The 16,652-nt window shown below is 35.4% G+C and overlaps 1 pseudogene; it reads left to right on the forward strand.

The window, feature by feature from the left end:
• Positions 1-5,798: 5,798 nt before the first annotated feature.
• Positions 5,799-16,088, forward strand: LOC25497572 (receptor-like protein kinase FERONIA; annotated as a pseudogene).
• The last annotated feature ends 564 nt before the right edge of the window (positions 16,089-16,652 follow it).

Below are 16,652 nucleotides of genomic sequence, written 5' to 3' on the forward strand. Positions count from 1 at the left end.
TTCGCCTCGCGAGTTGTCTGGTGCAACTCGCCATGGCGAGCAACCTTTCCTCGCCTCGCGAGCTTAGGCAGAGTGCATGTCATATTTTGTGTTTCGACCTTTTTAGTTGGACCTTGGATGCCTATGAGTGCCCTAACATACCTAGAGATGATTAGGAATGATTTTAGGACAGGATTGAACCCAGAACAACTTTAGTTTGGGAGATTAGTGTTACTCGCCATGGCGAGTAAGTACTCTCGCCTCGCGAGTACAACCAGAATGTAGTTGCTTGAGTGTTTGTGCGATCTGTGTCGCACGAGTTGATCAAGAGTGAACCCCTAATTGGTATTGAGACCTAGTGGTGACGTTTAATGCAGCCTGTAGAGTTGTTCAAGTTATATTGATATTAATTGAATATGAACTAATGTATTGTATATTCATGCAAGATATGAAGGTTTGATAATAATGCAATTTATGTGCCATTGATATAATGATATCATCTTGTTATGTGACTTGTTTATGCTGCTTCCGTTGTTTAACTAAGTGCATAAGTATATGATAAGGTTTAGCTCCAAATTATTGGAAGCATGTTGATTACGATGATTACGTGTTTTGTTATTAAGTGTCCATGCATAGCATATCATTGAGCTTAGTCCTCACCACGAAAATTAGGAGCTTTGTCCTCCGCACGTTTTATAGGAGCTTTGTCCTCCGCACGATTAAAGTATATTAATACTTATGATGACGATTGGTACCACATGCATATAAGGAGTCTAAGAGCATTGTCACATTGTCATGATTAAGATGCCTTGTTGATGATGATTGGTTATGTGATTACGTGATATGTGTTTATTGATTATGATATGTTATTCCTAATGATTGGATATATGATTACGTGATAACTGTTTAGCAATTATGCAAAGTTAGTAATGGAATGAATATGATGTTAATTTATGATTCTCATTTACATTGATTAATGTTATTGTATTATGAAATCTCACCCCTTCTGCTTGGAAATGTTGCCCTTCGTATGGGTAACTTGCAGGTGATCGTGCTTAGTGTGCAGTTGCCGTCGTGAGTGGCCTTGCCTTCACTGTGTCGTCTAGGTCGCTCTGATACGTAACGGGATGGGGTTATATGCTATAACATGCTTCATTCTCTTACGTGGATAATATGCTATTTTTATTATGTTATGGAATATGAACTATTTTGATGGGGCCTACGTGCCAAACTGATTTATGATTTTTGAATTAAATATTCCGCTGCTATGTTAAAGATATTGTGAAGGTTAAATTATTATTTAACTGTTTTGGATTACGTTTCTATGTGATATCCCGTTTATTGTTTTTACTCTGATATTTGTTTATGAAATTTGTGTATTGGGAAAACGGGGTGTTACACTATTCATCCTTTCAGCCACTCAATTCATCTGAGGAGTCTTGGGAGGTACCTTCTCGTGTCTTATTCCATGAGATCTACAATAGGCTGCAAATGGGCCTATATACTCTCCACCATTATCTGTCCTTAAACATTTCAGTTTTCTTCCGGATGCCCGTTCTACAGAGGCATGGAATTCTTTGAAAACATGAAGAACTTGATCTTTCGTCTTCAATGGATATACCCACACTTTTCTAGAGTGGTCGTCAATGAAGGTAACAAAGTATTGTGAGCCACCAAGGGACCTTTTAAATGTAGAGCAAACATCTGAATGAACAAGATCTAAGATATGCTTTCTTCTTCTTGCATCATCTGATCTTTGAAAGGATACTCTGTGTTGTTTGTCTGCTAGACAATCTTCACAGGATTCAAGTGGTTGACCCTTGATGTTTGGAAGATGATTCTTTGCAAGAATATCCAAACCTTTCTCGCTCATGTGGCCAAGTCGTTTGTGCCACAATTCCTTGCTCTTGTCTTGAGATACATTGATATCTCCCTTGTTTATCCTTCCATGCATCATATACACAGAGTCTTCCTTTTTACCACGAGCAATGATCATACTTCCCTTACTGAGCTTCCGTCTACCAGCTCCAAATTGGTTTATCATCCCAGCATCATCTAACTTTCCTGTTGAGATAAGGTTTAGACGCATGTCTGGAACATGTCTAACTTCCTTCAATACGAGCTTACAACCATTCTCTATAACCATAGTCACCTCGCCAATGCAACCAATCTTGCTTGTGACTTGATTTCCCATCTTCACCATACCAAAATCTCCTTTTTGATATGATGAGAAGAATTCTTCATGAGGGGTTACATGAAAGGATGCTCCTGAGTCAATTATCCAAATGCAGTCATCATACGCTACATTTAGATAGTTCTCCTCTTCAACAAGAAAGAAATTCTCGTTAGCTGCTACGATTGCTGTCGTGGTTCCATCTTCTTTATTCTTCTTTGGGTTTATTAGATCTGGATGGACTGTTCCAGCCTATTGATCTCTCTTTAAGAATCTGCACTCAAGTCTTTTGTGACCTGGTTTGCCACAATAATAACAACTTGGTCTTGTGTGGGACTTGGATCTAGCTTGTGATCTCCCACGACCACCTCTTTCATGATTCTTACTCCTTCCTCTATTATCAACAATATTTGCTTTGAACTGGTTGTTGAAGCCTCTTTCCCTCCGTCTTGATTCTTCACTTAGCAAGGAATCCGTAACAGAATCCATGACAAGTTTCCCATCTAGAGCAGAGTTACTGAGAGTGACGACTAGAGTGTCCCAACTCTCAGGTAGAGAACTTAGGAGTAGAAGAGTTTGCAACTCATCATCTATCTTCATGTCAGCCTTCGTTAGTTGATTCACAATACCTTTGAAGGTATTCAAATGCTCGATCATGTTTTGACCATCTGAGTACTCCAATTTCACCAGTCGTCTGACAAGGTGGGCTTTGTTCCTTGGCGTCTTCTTTTGAATCAATGATTCAAGTTTTGTCCATAACTCATACGCATTGGTATAAGTTGACACATGCTCGAACAGACTTCTGTCGATGTATTTTCTGATCATGGCCACTGCCTTCCGGTTTTGAAGCTCCCACTCTGTATCGGTCTTCTTCTCGGGTTTATCCTTTCGGGTGATTGGCTCATGAAAGTCTTTGCAATACAAGTGGTCTTCCATCATCGGCTTCCAATATGAGTAGTTGTCTGCAGTTAGCTTGAACATATCACCATCATGGCTGATTGAACCCTCCATCTTGAGTTACACAGGAAATATTTTCTTTAACCAACTGCCTAATATCGTATACTAGAAAAAATATGAGTTCGTGAATAGTGCACCAGGAAAGTTCCCAGGTAAGAGAGGTGGATCAATAGACATGCTTAAATACAAAGTCTTTCCTTGCCAGAACTCCTAGACATGCAATATATCACTACCTCAGTTTATTTCTAGCGACAAGAAATTTCTTTTATGATGTGGAACATCAAACAATGTTGCAGCCACAGAGCATACTAAGAATTATCTTGCAGATACGACACCTCACAATCCCAGAGCAACGAGTGCTCTGATACCACTGTTGGGAAATGCCTGCATAATTTCCCTCCTCCGTGAACTCAAAATAGGCACTAGCGGAAACGTGAAATATAAGTGTAATGACACAAAGAGAATTTTAGCGTGGAAAACCTTCTCAATGTGAGAAAGGGAAAAAACCACAGGACCCTTGGGCCTCTTAAAACTTCCACTATAATGATAATAGGAATACAACAACTTCACCCTTAGGTGGATCTCACTACAATATATCTCTCAATTTTTAAGGAACACTCTCACAAATTGGCTCAATATTTCTCTCACAAGAAAACTCTTTATGAGGATGACTTTTCTCTTGAGCAAGGCTCTCTTTCTCTCTTGCTCTTTTGTTGTTCTTTTCTTGTGGTGTGTTTTGAATGCTTGTTCATGGTCCTATTTATAGGAGAAGCAAGTCAAAGTTGCCTTACATGCATGAAGACACTTGTCATTTGCCTTTCATGCAAAACACCAAGTGTCCCTTGCTATGCATGCACCACACCAAGTGTCTCTCATGCATTACACCATGTGTTACTCATACACTACACCATGTGTACACAATGCACCTTGCTACTTCTCATCACATGCAACCTTCCATCTTGCCAAATGTATGTTGGCCATGTGGCAATGGCTGGACCCCACAATTTGTAGGAAGTCAGACCCATTTCTAGAACTTTTAGCTTTTCCTTCGGATTTACCTACGGATATTTGTGTACATTCCGCATGAAACACATTTCATGCAGATTTTGCCAAGGATTTAGGTTCCCAGGTGAGGTAATACATTGGGATTTTAGGATCCGCAGGAAATGTGAAATTATCCGCAGGAAATGTGAAATTATTCGCAGGAAAGAAGTAACGTTTTGCGATAAATTTTTTGCTCAAGCTCTATAAAATTCTTGTCTCCGCCACTAGATATGCTACAAAATACTTTCATGGTATAATTTTCTGCTTATAGTGTTTGACAATAGATGTTTTCTGCAACTCTCTGCTGCAAAATTTGAATTATTGAACAACAATTCTAACATAGTTTCATATTTTATTTTCATTGTAATTTAGGAAAATGTCAAAACCAAGCACTGTAATTGTTGATTAAGCAAAACTTTATAAATTACCTCAAGGATAAGTAAGATCCATCACACTGAATTTATGTTAGATAGTTTTTTCTTCTTATCATTACATCATATTATTTACGCTGATTAAATGCACTTTGTGCACCAAGGTCACGATTGTAAAGAAGAATTTATCGTCCAAAATGGGGGAAGTGATACTAAATATTACTGTAAATTATTTAGACTATCTTTTCTCTTATTATGGATTTTTCTTGATGAAACTAAATTTTACATTTTTTTTTCTTTCCGATTGAAATGTTTTATACTTAACAAGAAATTCTTTTGATATTGGAATATTATTACAAACTGAGTTTCTCTTTAATTTTGTAGCATTCTCATATGAGACATACTACTCCTATTATGAAAGATTTCTATAACCAACTAGCCCAAATACAGTTTACTGCGAAATGAGTTCATTCAGATACAATATGATAAATTTGTTCACAGTTGATGGCAGAACACAAAACTTTTTGATGCATTGTTTTCCTTGTCCTCTTTCAAATCCAAATTTTATCTCATTATATGCTCTTCTTGGTGTCTTCTACATTTTCTGCCTCAAATTGTTTATGCTAATGGATTTTGATTTTATAGAGGCATATATGTGTGATCTTTCAAGATGACCTCTTTTAACTTCAATTCATCTTTGTCTTGCTTATTAACGAACGAGTAATACTGATTAACCATGAGATGTTATGTGTTTACCGTTTACTAAGCACTTACGTTTCTAGAATACGTCTAACATGGCAATTGCACCGGCAACACTTCGAAGCAACACTTTCCGTGTAGAAGAAATTCGTTCTACTGGTACCTAGGTTCAAAGATAATTGCACTCAAGGAGTTGTGAATTGATATTATACTGAAACTTCATGAATTTAGGTAACCTTGATTTCATTTCATTTGCTTGAACCAAAGCTTGAGCTAAGCAAGGGTCTGGCACAAAGTTGATGCATGACACAAGGTATAGCACTCGTCACCGATATGCATGACACAAAGTTCGAAGAGAAATCAGCTCAGGTTCAATAACGCTCCAAATCCATTGGAAATCATCTATTGCAAATATGATATCTTCCGACCATTTCAAAGTAGTCGGTTTCATACTAGTCTCCCAAAGACCTCATATGACCATTTCAAAGTAGTCTATTTCATGACAAAGTCTAGTGTTGTTTTCACACAAATTTCCCTTCTACTTCTCAATCTAATGTATATATAACAATAAATAAGTGCAACTTCAAGCATCCTAACAATCAACAAGAAAAACAAAATCTAGTCTTCTTCACTCTATTCTCACACAACACAACTATGCCAAACTCCATAAACAAAAAATTTCACACTAAAATCACCCTACTATCTATCTATTTGGTTTTGTTCCCTCTAGTTATTAACTCATACAACCCTGATTACAATTTAGCCATCAATTGTGGTTCCTCAACAAACAATGTTGCCTTAGATAAACGAATTTGGATTGGTGATAATATTGATAACTCAAATCTCTTTACCTTCATTGAACCAAAAACCACAAATCCATCTTTTAAATCATCTCCTAATTCCCTTTCCAATATCCAAATTCCATTCACAACCGCGCATATCTCTTTCTCAAATTTCACATACTCATTTTCTAGCATTCCTAGTTCCCCTGTTTTTATTCGCCTTCATTTTTACCCAACTTCATACCAGAACTTTGATCCCTCCAATGCTCTTTTCTCTGTCGAAGTAAACAACAATCTTACCCTTCTTAAAAACTTCAGCCCTTCACTTTGGCTTCATGACGAGGTGGAAAAAATTACCAAAGAATATTGCATTCAGATCAAACCAAATGGGAAGCTAAACATAACTTTCTTTCCGAACAACATAAACGAATTGAATCCTTTTTATGCTTTCGTTAACGGAATCGAAGTTGTGTCGATGCCTTCTTTTCTCTATTACACAAACCCAGATGACTTAAATTATTATTTCAAATTAATTGGCTTTGACAACAGAGAATACGAAATTCGTAATGATAAAGCTTTGGAGATGGTTTATAGAGTCAATGTTGGTGAAAATCAAGTTCAACCAAGTGATGATACAGGTATGTTTCGCAATTGGGACAATGATTTTCCTCGTTACTTGGAGAAAGAATATCCACTTAGTGTATCAAGTTTTTATGGAAGTGATCATCTAAACTATTTAAACAATACTATTCCAAATTACACTGCACCAGAAGCTGTATACTTAACTGCAAGAAGTTATGGAAAGTATGTGACAGAGGATTATAATGTAACTTGGAATTTCGAAGTTGATTCTAGTTTTACTTATATGGTAAGGTTACATTTTTGTGAGTTTGATCTGCTTACCAAGAATAAAGGTGATAGAGTTTTTCAGATATTTATCAATGATATTTTGGCTGAACCAAATGCCGATGTGATAAGGTGGAGTGGTGGTAACATGATTCCTGTTCATAAGGATTATGCTGTGAAAATCTACTCTCAAAATGGAAGCTCTGAAATTGAAAGAGTTAATCTTTCAATCAAGCTTCAACGATTACCAGCAGTCGACACAACTTACAGAGATACCATATTGAATGGAATCGAGATTTTCAAAGTAAGTGATAAAAACAATCTGGCTGGTATGAATCCCAACAAACCCATGATTATACCAACATCTCCAAAACACCGATCAAAGTCAAAGAAGTCAACCACGTTCATGGTTGCTGTGGTTGGAGTTTCATGTCTCTTGCTGGCATTCCTATTGGTCGTAAGAATCATAGCTTATGCAAGAAGGAGAAGAAGAAGAAGATTTGAATCTAATCTTCAAATGGAAGAAAGTTCATGGAAGACAAACAAAGAAGGTTCCTCAACTTTACCGTCCCATTTGTGCCGCTATTTTACAATAGCGGAGATAAGAGAAGCTACAAACAACTTCGAAGATATTTTTATCATTGGAGCTGGAGGGTTCGGCAACGTGTACAAAGGTTACATCAATGGACTCACACCTGTTGCGATAAAACGTCGTAAACCGGGTTCTCGATAAGGTCTAAATGAATTCATGAATGAAATCGAGATGCTCTCTCAGCTTCGTCATATTCACTTGGTTTCCCTCATTGGATATTGCAACGAAGATGCAGAGATGATTCTAGTTTATGACTTCATGCAACGTGGTACTCTCAGTGAACATCTCTATGGTTCGGATAATGAACCTCTTAGGTGGAATCAAAGACTCGAGATTCTATTAGGTGCAGCAAGGGGGTTGAATTATCTTCATGAAGGTGCGAAGCACAATATCATACATCGTGACGTTAAGAGTACAAACATATTGTTGGATGAAAAATGGGTGGCTAAGGTTTCTGATTTCGGGTTATCAAAAGTGGGACCAACCGGGATATCAATGACTCATGTAAGCACTATGGTGAAGGGTAGTATAGGATATTTGGATCCAGAATGTTACCTACTGTCATACCCCAAATTTTGACCTAAGGTCCCACTGACACACGTCTCCGGACTCGGACCAGACTCACATTTCAGTAAAAAAATTCGGCAGGGAGGTATTTTGAAATACCTCATAAAATTCCGAATCGGGCCCTCTTCTCTCAGTCTTTAATTATTTATTTCCATCTTTTATTTTTATTTTTTCAAGATTTAGATTAATTTTTTTTTTCTTTGTTATTTATTTTATTTAAAACCAAAAAATGTAGATATTATCCTTTTATTATTAATTTTCTTTTTAATTAAAATTCCAAAATTGTCCAAAGTCCCAAAATGTCCATGAGTCCCAAGAACAGTCCAGGTTCGTGCGTAACAAATCACAAACCATTATCCTCATCCTCATCCAGTCTGTTACGCGCCTATCCCCGTCTCAATCTCCTAAAATCTGCAATTTTCGTAACAAATCCTTGTCCCCAAACAGCACTATAAATACATAACCTGCACAACAAAGAAAAACACAGCAGAGAAGCCAAAGCGCACACACAAAAACACAGCAACACAGAGAAAGCCAATTTCAAATACCGAATCATAAACCGTCACCATCCCAATCGATTCAATGCCAAACCCTTAATACTGTTACAAATAAAATCGCAAGGCACACATCCAAACAAAAACACCAACTCATCATCATCAAACCCCATTCACACAACTGATCCCAAACTCAAAAACCCTATCAAAACCGAACCTCACCTTTTTTCCACACACAGCAGCGCACACGACGCCCAAACAGAGACGCGCACGAAGACGGCGGTTCGCGCGACAACACAACACCACATAGGAACACAACAGAAGGAGGGGGAGCCAGAAAGACACGCACACACAGACAGTAACAAAATCACGACAAAGACAGAACCGACACACACATAAAGGTTTGAAATTTTCGCACTTTTTTTTAGATCTAGAAATTTAGGTATAGTATTTGAGTGTTGTGAATGAAGAAACGGAACTAGGAGAGTGAGCCGGTCTTAAAACCAAAAAAAATCGAAAAAAAGGAGCTTTTTAGCTCCGGCGCGGCGGCGCAGCCGCGATGGCTCGCCGGCCACCGCGCCGGAATCCCACCGGCCGCCCAAGCCCCCGCCGGAGAAGAAGAAGTAGGAAGAGAGAGAAGAGAGAGTTTGAGAGATTTAGGGAGGAAGAGAGAGAATCTATATACTAATATAAAAGTTAATGTCCATTGATTTTACCATTTTGCCCCTATGAGGGGTAATTTGGTAAATTACAAAATTGGTTGAGTTTTTTTTTTAAGATTGGTCTATGAATTTCCATTTTTGTCCCTAACCAATTTTTTAATTATTTTCTAATTTTTATATTTTTAATAACTTTTAATTATTTTCCAATTTTTATATTTTTAAATTTTTTCTCCCAAATTCAGTTGCTTCTACATTGCCGTTGTGGGAGATTAAGGTATTGTTTGACAAACTTCTCTACATTTTTAAGGAGAAGTTAGGCCAAATACAATATCAAATTATTGAATGCTACTTCAAAAAATTGAATGGAACGAGCTTTGGACAAAAGTTGTTGAATGCTACTTCAAAAAACTATTTCTCGACAATTTATTTCACAAGTATCTCTCTTCAATTCACGTTGGGAACCTTTTCTTTTATTTTTTAATATTATTTTTTAATATTATTTTTGGATAATATGTAATCATAATTCACACATCATTGGTTCTTTTTTGGTTCCAATTGTTTTCAACTTAAACATTATGTCAATTCCTAATCTCATAAACTGATTATATGATCTCTAAATCAGCCCATACATATTTTATGATGAATCACAATGTTCCGTTGTTTTAAGATCTTTTCTTTCGAAGATTTTTTTTTATGTCGTGATTATCTAAGGTTATTATTTGACCTTAGATATAAACATTAAATGTAAAAGTGTGGAGGGAAAAATTAGGTTAAAATTAGAGCTGACATTTTGCATAAATTAAATCTAGGGTTAATATAGTAAAGTCACGCGAAAAAATATGTTAAATCTAGGGTTAATATTGCGTCACAGATTAACATTTAGAAATAAGATATGACATTTTGTATAAATTAAATCTAGGGTTAATATAGTAAAGTCACACGAAAAAATTAGGTTAAATCTAGGGTTAATATTGCGTCACGGGTTAACATTCAGAAATAAGAGATGCCATTTTGCATAAATTAAATATAGGGTTAATATAATTTGTTTAGTAAAATTAAAGAGAAAAATTAGGAGCGATTTGTTTATTTTGATTTCCCTAACAATTAACATTAACATTTTGATTAAATTAAACAGGGTTAATTAAATAGGGTTAATACTAAAAAATTAAGCAAAGAAGTTAGGTTAAATCTAGGGCAAAATTTTGCGTTTGGGTTAACTTTAAGAAATAAAATAGGTTAAGTATAGCAAGACGGATTAACATTTATAAGTAATAGATTATGTTAAGTATAGCGAGACGGGTTAACGGTTATTCCTTTAAAAAAAAAATAGCACATAATTGGGAACATCATTTTATTTTACTTTAGATAAACATTAAATGCAAAAGTGTGGAGGGGAAAATTAGGTTAAAATTAGAGATGAGATTTTGCATAAATTAAATCTAGAATTAATATAGTAAAGTCACGCGAAAAAATAGGTTAAATCTAGGGTTAATATTGCGTCATGGATTAACATTTAAAAATAATATATGACATTTTGCATAAATTAAATCTAGGGTTAATATAGTAAAGTCACACGAAAATATTAGGTGAAATCTAGGGTTAATATTGCGTCACGGGTTAACATTTAAAAATAAGAGATGACATTTTGCATAAATTAAATCTAGGGTTAATATAGTAAAGTCACACGAAAAAATTAGGTTAAATCTAGGGTTATATTGCGTCACGGGTTAACTTTATAAATAAGATATGACATTTTGCATAAATTAAATCTAGAGTTAATATAATTTGTTTAGTAAAATTAAGGAGAAAATTTATGTGCGATTTGTTTATTTTGATTTCCCTAACAATTAACATTAACATTTTGATTAAATTAAATAGGGTTAATACAGTAAAATTAAGCAAAGAAGTTAGGTTAAATATAGGGCAAAATTTTGCGTTCGGATTAACTTTAGGGAATATGATATTACAATAGTTATTATGTTATTTTTTATGTAGTACTTTAGGCTCTGTGTTGCAAAATTTTGGTTTACGCAGCTTTGATTTTCATATTTATAAAAAACAACAATTTTCCATAATTTATAAGATTTATCCTTCGAAGCCAAATTTAAAAAAAAAAAAATATGTTATTCAACCCGTGTGAAGCACGGGTTTGTAACTAGTGGAAATAAAAAATGAGAAAAAAACCGGTCCCTACCTTTATATAGAACCCTGAACCGGTTCGGTTCTCCTGAACCGAACCAGGCTTGAACCAAACCGGTTTAAGCCCAATCCAGCCTCGTTCCTTAAGCCCAATTCCCCTTTCTGCTTGCTTTCTGCACACCCCTACGTACTACTGCACCCCCACCTTGTGTTTGGACCTTTTTATTTTTTTTTTATTTTTTGCCTCGCATTTATTTATTTATTTATTTTAGCATTTTTTATTTTATTGCAGACCTTAGAATGTAAATAGGCTTTTATGTAATAGTCATAGATGTTATATTTCTAACTTAGGGTAGCCGCGCCTTTTTATTCTTTATGTTCCGTTAGTTTAGCAATTATTCAAAAAAAACAACAAAAACATGCAAATAACCAATAAAATCACAAAAACATTTTTCATAATAAACCTTGATCCAAATCAAGTGACCGCATTTTTATTTTATTTTCTTAATCAAATATCAATCAATTTAATTATACTTTGAGTCATCCTTCTTTTAATAAAAAACACAAACCAATTCTTATTTGCCACTTGGCTTTTATTTTTAAAACCTTTTTCAAAACTAATAAAAAACACACAACCAATCAAACGTCAATTTTTACCCCGAACTACGAGGTTTTGATCCTTCACGGGTACGTAGGCAGAGGACCATGTCCTTCCAAACAATAAAATATGTAGATAAATTAGGTCTCACTTTATTTTCCTTTTCATCACATTAATTCTTTCTTTTCAAAATAAGCAAGCAAGTTATAGCATGTTATACCCTGTTTTTGGACCTAAAAATACCGGGCCCAATTTCATTTCAAACTTTGTCAATTATCAAATTTCAACTGCACAGTTCAAATTGTCTCTGCTACGCAGTGTTTTCAATCACATTTTTACCTATGTTTTTCTTGCATAAAACTTTTCGAAAAGTCTTTACTTGTCTTGTAAGTCATTCAAAAGTGTCTCTGAATCATTACATTGCTTTTTCTACAGTTTATTTCAAAATTTGCAAAAAGTCGTACAGAAGGGTATTTTGGTCATTTCCTGCAGTGGGACCCATTTTCATCCTTGTGACTGTCTTTGAGTCTTTTCAAATTCATTTTTAACTTTTCATCAGTAAACCTTGCTAATTTCATTTCAAACTTGCATCTGAGTCGGTGTCGAGTTAATTTGATTCTGTTTAGGTCATTTTAGCCCTAGGGGCATTTTGGTCATTTCACATAAAATTTTGGCATGGGGAGGTTACTTTGAAGTACCTCATTTAGGCCATTGGTTCGTTTTAGTCCGTTTTGTCAATTTTATTTTTGTTTCACTTTACGTTTGGTCAAATTATGTTTTTTATTCAAATTTTATTTTTTTAATTGCATTTTGGTCCCTCAATTGAGGTCCCAAAATTGCATTTTTTGTCCAAACTGTTTTTTATTTATTTCATTTCAAGTTTTTTAATTTTGCAGTTTAGTCCTTAAAATTCTTATTTTTGCAAAAAGGTCCAAAGTCCATTTTAAGTCCAAGGCCGTGCCCCTCCCATACAAATCCAGATGTCACAATTCCATTGGTTCAAGTGTACACATGTCAACTATATAAACAGTGAGTCAGATTCAGAGCCATGAATCACACGCCAACTCATAAACACAAACTCAATTTTCTCTTTCTCAGCTATTGAATCAAAACAGAAAATCTCTCAAAATTTCTCAAGAACACCAAGAACATTCAAACCCTAACCGTTTTTTCAGAATCACCAGAATCATTGAATCATCAACAAATTCATCAAATTCTCTGCAATTCTCAGAGATTCAATACTGAATCTTCATCATTGAATCGCCTCCTTCACAATACGAGTGCGAATCCATCGCTGTTAGCAACGGACTCAAGCACGATCACGAAGGGGACAGTGAGAAGAAGAGGGAAAGAAAACGAAGAAGACTGAACCGGTGAAGCAGACGAAGGATCACTGATTTATTTTCAGTGTCAAAGCCAAGAATCAACAACACAGAAAGCACAGAATCAAGTTTCCCGGAGAAACTCAACAGAATCTCCATCACAAACATCAGGTAAAACTCAGAACCTCATTTTCAAAATAAAATCATAGTTAAACCTGAAGAAATCACGCAAGCATATCAAAATTTTTCCAGAATCACAAACCGTAACCGTAACCGTAACCGTAACCGTAACCGTAACCGTAAACACGTAAATCTCGCTTTTCTCTTTTCAAAAAGCATCAACGTAGGCGAATCGTTACAGATCAAGAAGGATAAAAAGATTTGATCCAAGAAAGTTTCAAAGAAAAAAAAGAGTTTCAAAACCGTGACGTAAAACCTCAGATCTATAACGATTCAGACCTTGCATGCAAAATCTAACGCCATATTCTTGTTTAGAACGAAAAAGGATGTCTTAATCTGTAAAAATTTTTGAAAACGGTAGAGTTTCTCGCCTCCGGTGCGGCGGCGCCGCCCTGTTGGGCCGGCAAGCCACCACACCGGAGCGGTGAAGCTCACCGGAGAAGACAACCGGAGGAGAGGAGAGAGGCGAGAGCTTCTCTCACTAGGTTTAGGGTTAGAGAGAGAGAGGAGAAGGAAAATGGACTGGACCGGTCCTGTAATCCTTTTATAAGCAGCTGAACCGGACCGGTCCAGCTCTGGTTCGTTCCCTTCAATCTAGACCGTTGGATCTAGGGTTCCATCTCCTGGATCAATCCAACGGTCCCTGCGCTTTCCTGTGTTTTGACTTTGGGCTTTGGGTTTGGGCCTAAGATTCCATACGTTTTTTGCTCCTTTGTGCTATTTAAACCGTTTTTCTGTGCTATTGAAACCTGTGCCTTGACTAAAATTTTGATAAAAATTCCTAGTTTTTTTTTTAGGTATACGTTGTGTTGATTTCTTATTGTTTCTATGACATTTTTGCATGTTGAGCTTGATAAAAGTATTGCATGATTAATTCATAGCATTTTAATTCCTTTTGGATCATTTGCCATGAGTTTTTCATTGTATTTTTATCCTTAATGTGTTAATATGTGATAATAATCTTTTGATATGTTGATGTGAGATGTTTATGCCTCTAATCACATATTGATCTTGCTGTTTTGAATTGTTTTTTTTTATTTTGTCTTGACTTTGTTATACACCGTGCTTGCTAAATTCTCATGTTGCATACTCATTTGGCACATCTTGCATCTTTCCAATTATATTTTTTTTCCTTGTTGCACTAACATTTTGTTCCCCATGTGATTTCACTACCTCCTCCACTTTCTTTAGCTTAGCATTTATTTTTGCAAGTTTTGATTCATTTAGTGATGTAATTTGTTATCATTGGTTTGTAGCTTGGCAAAGGGGCCATAGAATGTATTTAGGCAATATTGTAATATGGATTATGGACACTATGACGCACCGACACGCACACACTCACCCTAGATGTATGCATAGGATTGTATGGTTAGATAAGCGCTTAGGTTTAAACACTTAGAGAAAATCCATCCTTTTTTTAAAAAAAAACAATTGAACTTCACTTCAAAATTTTCATAATAAATATGAAGTCAACACTTCATTTTTCCTTTCTTTTTTTTTTTAAGAAAAATTCAATTCATCTTAATCATTTAGACTTTCTTTTTAATCACTAATCAAACCTCACTTTTTTGCTAAATCTAATGCTCATGAAGCCTCCCAATCTCCTTCTTCAAAACCATTTTCAAAACTTAAAATCAAACAATTAAAACAAAAAAAAAACAACAAGTCTTTTAGCAAGAACTACGCCGGTTTTGATCCCGTAAAACGGTACGTAGGCAATGAGTCAAAACTCATCCAAGCCGAAATAAAATCAAATTCTACTTCTTCTCACCCCCATTCTTCACTCAAATAAAACTTCTTTTCTTTCAATAAGTAGGCAATAAAACTAAAGCGTAGAAATAAACTTAGGAGAGCGGCTCTTATGGAGTACCATAATCGCTCCGGGTGCCTAACACCTTCCCGTAGCGAAAACGATCCCCGAACTTAGAATCTAAGGGTTTTTCTCAATTTTGCCCTTCCCAAGAAAAAATAGAGAATATCAACGGTCAAAAGGTTCAAGTCCAATTAATGGCTTGGCACCCAAAAACCATGATAACATAGCACATTGAATTAAATAAAACCAAGAGGTTCTCGTAGAGTACTACGGACATAAAGGGTGCTAATACCTTCCCTTTGTGTAACTAACCCCCGAACCCTAAATCTTTTCAATATGGGGTGTTTTGAACTTTTTTCCCCTTTTCTTAAAAAATAAATGTTCAGTCGTGAAATAAATTAGTGAGTCAAAAGCTAATCAGATAGCCTTGATCTCCAAAAAATGACGCGACACCTACGAAACAGGTTGACTCTAAAGTCTGATGTGTACTCTTTCGGTGATGTACTTCTTGAGATGTTGTGTGCGAGACCACCTTTGGATCATTTATTGGATAAGAAAAAAGTGAACATGGTTGCTTTGTTCAAAAAATGTTACAATGAAGGAGTGATAGTTGAAGAGATGGTGGACCCATTCATAAAGGACTCTATAACAAGTGAGTGTTTGAAATTTTATTGTCAAATGGTGTTGAGTTGTTTGCATGGTGATGGAAATCAACGGATGTCTATGAGTGATGTGGTTGGAACTTTAGAGCTTGCGTTGAAATTGGTTATGAGTGGGGAGAATAGTAAGTTTGATGCGACCCAAGAAAGGGAGGAATTAAAGCATAGGTTGAATAAGGAGTTACAATTATCCTAAAAAATGTAATCCAGATTGATATGAAAAAAAAAAAAAAAGTTCCGAAATAAGAAACTAAGGGTGTGATATGTTTTTAAATGTTAGTCAATCTTTTTGCTTAATCTAATCGTCAAATAGAATAGTACATGAGAGGTGCTTAATCGAGTGCTCGCCCTAAGATACTCCTTAAAAACATTTAAAAATATTTTGACACTTTAAAGAGAAATAGATAAAGAGAATGATGTGATATGTTATTGATGTGATGGAAAAATAGAGATGAAAAAAAATATACTATGTTGAATTAATGTATAAAAGTTAGAGTGTTCAAATAAAAAAAGTTGTTAGATTAAATAAACTAATATGATCTAACATAAATGATATTTAAAGAACAATTTTATGTTAGAAAATGAGAAAAGTAAAAGTTATAATAAAATTATTTAAGAATGGTTAGACAAATATCATTTTCCATGATTTAAATAGTCATGACCACATTAGATCTAGTCTCATCAAAATTACATTATTTCTGTGTCCTCTTATCTTCTGCATCTTAGTCAAGAAGAACCAAAATACCATACTCTTGGGTTGCGAAGGTAGCAAAGA

The sequence above is a fragment of the Medicago truncatula genome, chromosome 7 (genome assembly GCF_003473485.1).
Source record: "Medicago truncatula cultivar Jemalong A17 chromosome 7, MtrunA17r5.0-ANR, whole genome shotgun sequence".
In the NCBI taxonomy this organism is placed as follows: domain Eukaryota; kingdom Viridiplantae; phylum Streptophyta; class Magnoliopsida; order Fabales; family Fabaceae; genus Medicago; species Medicago truncatula.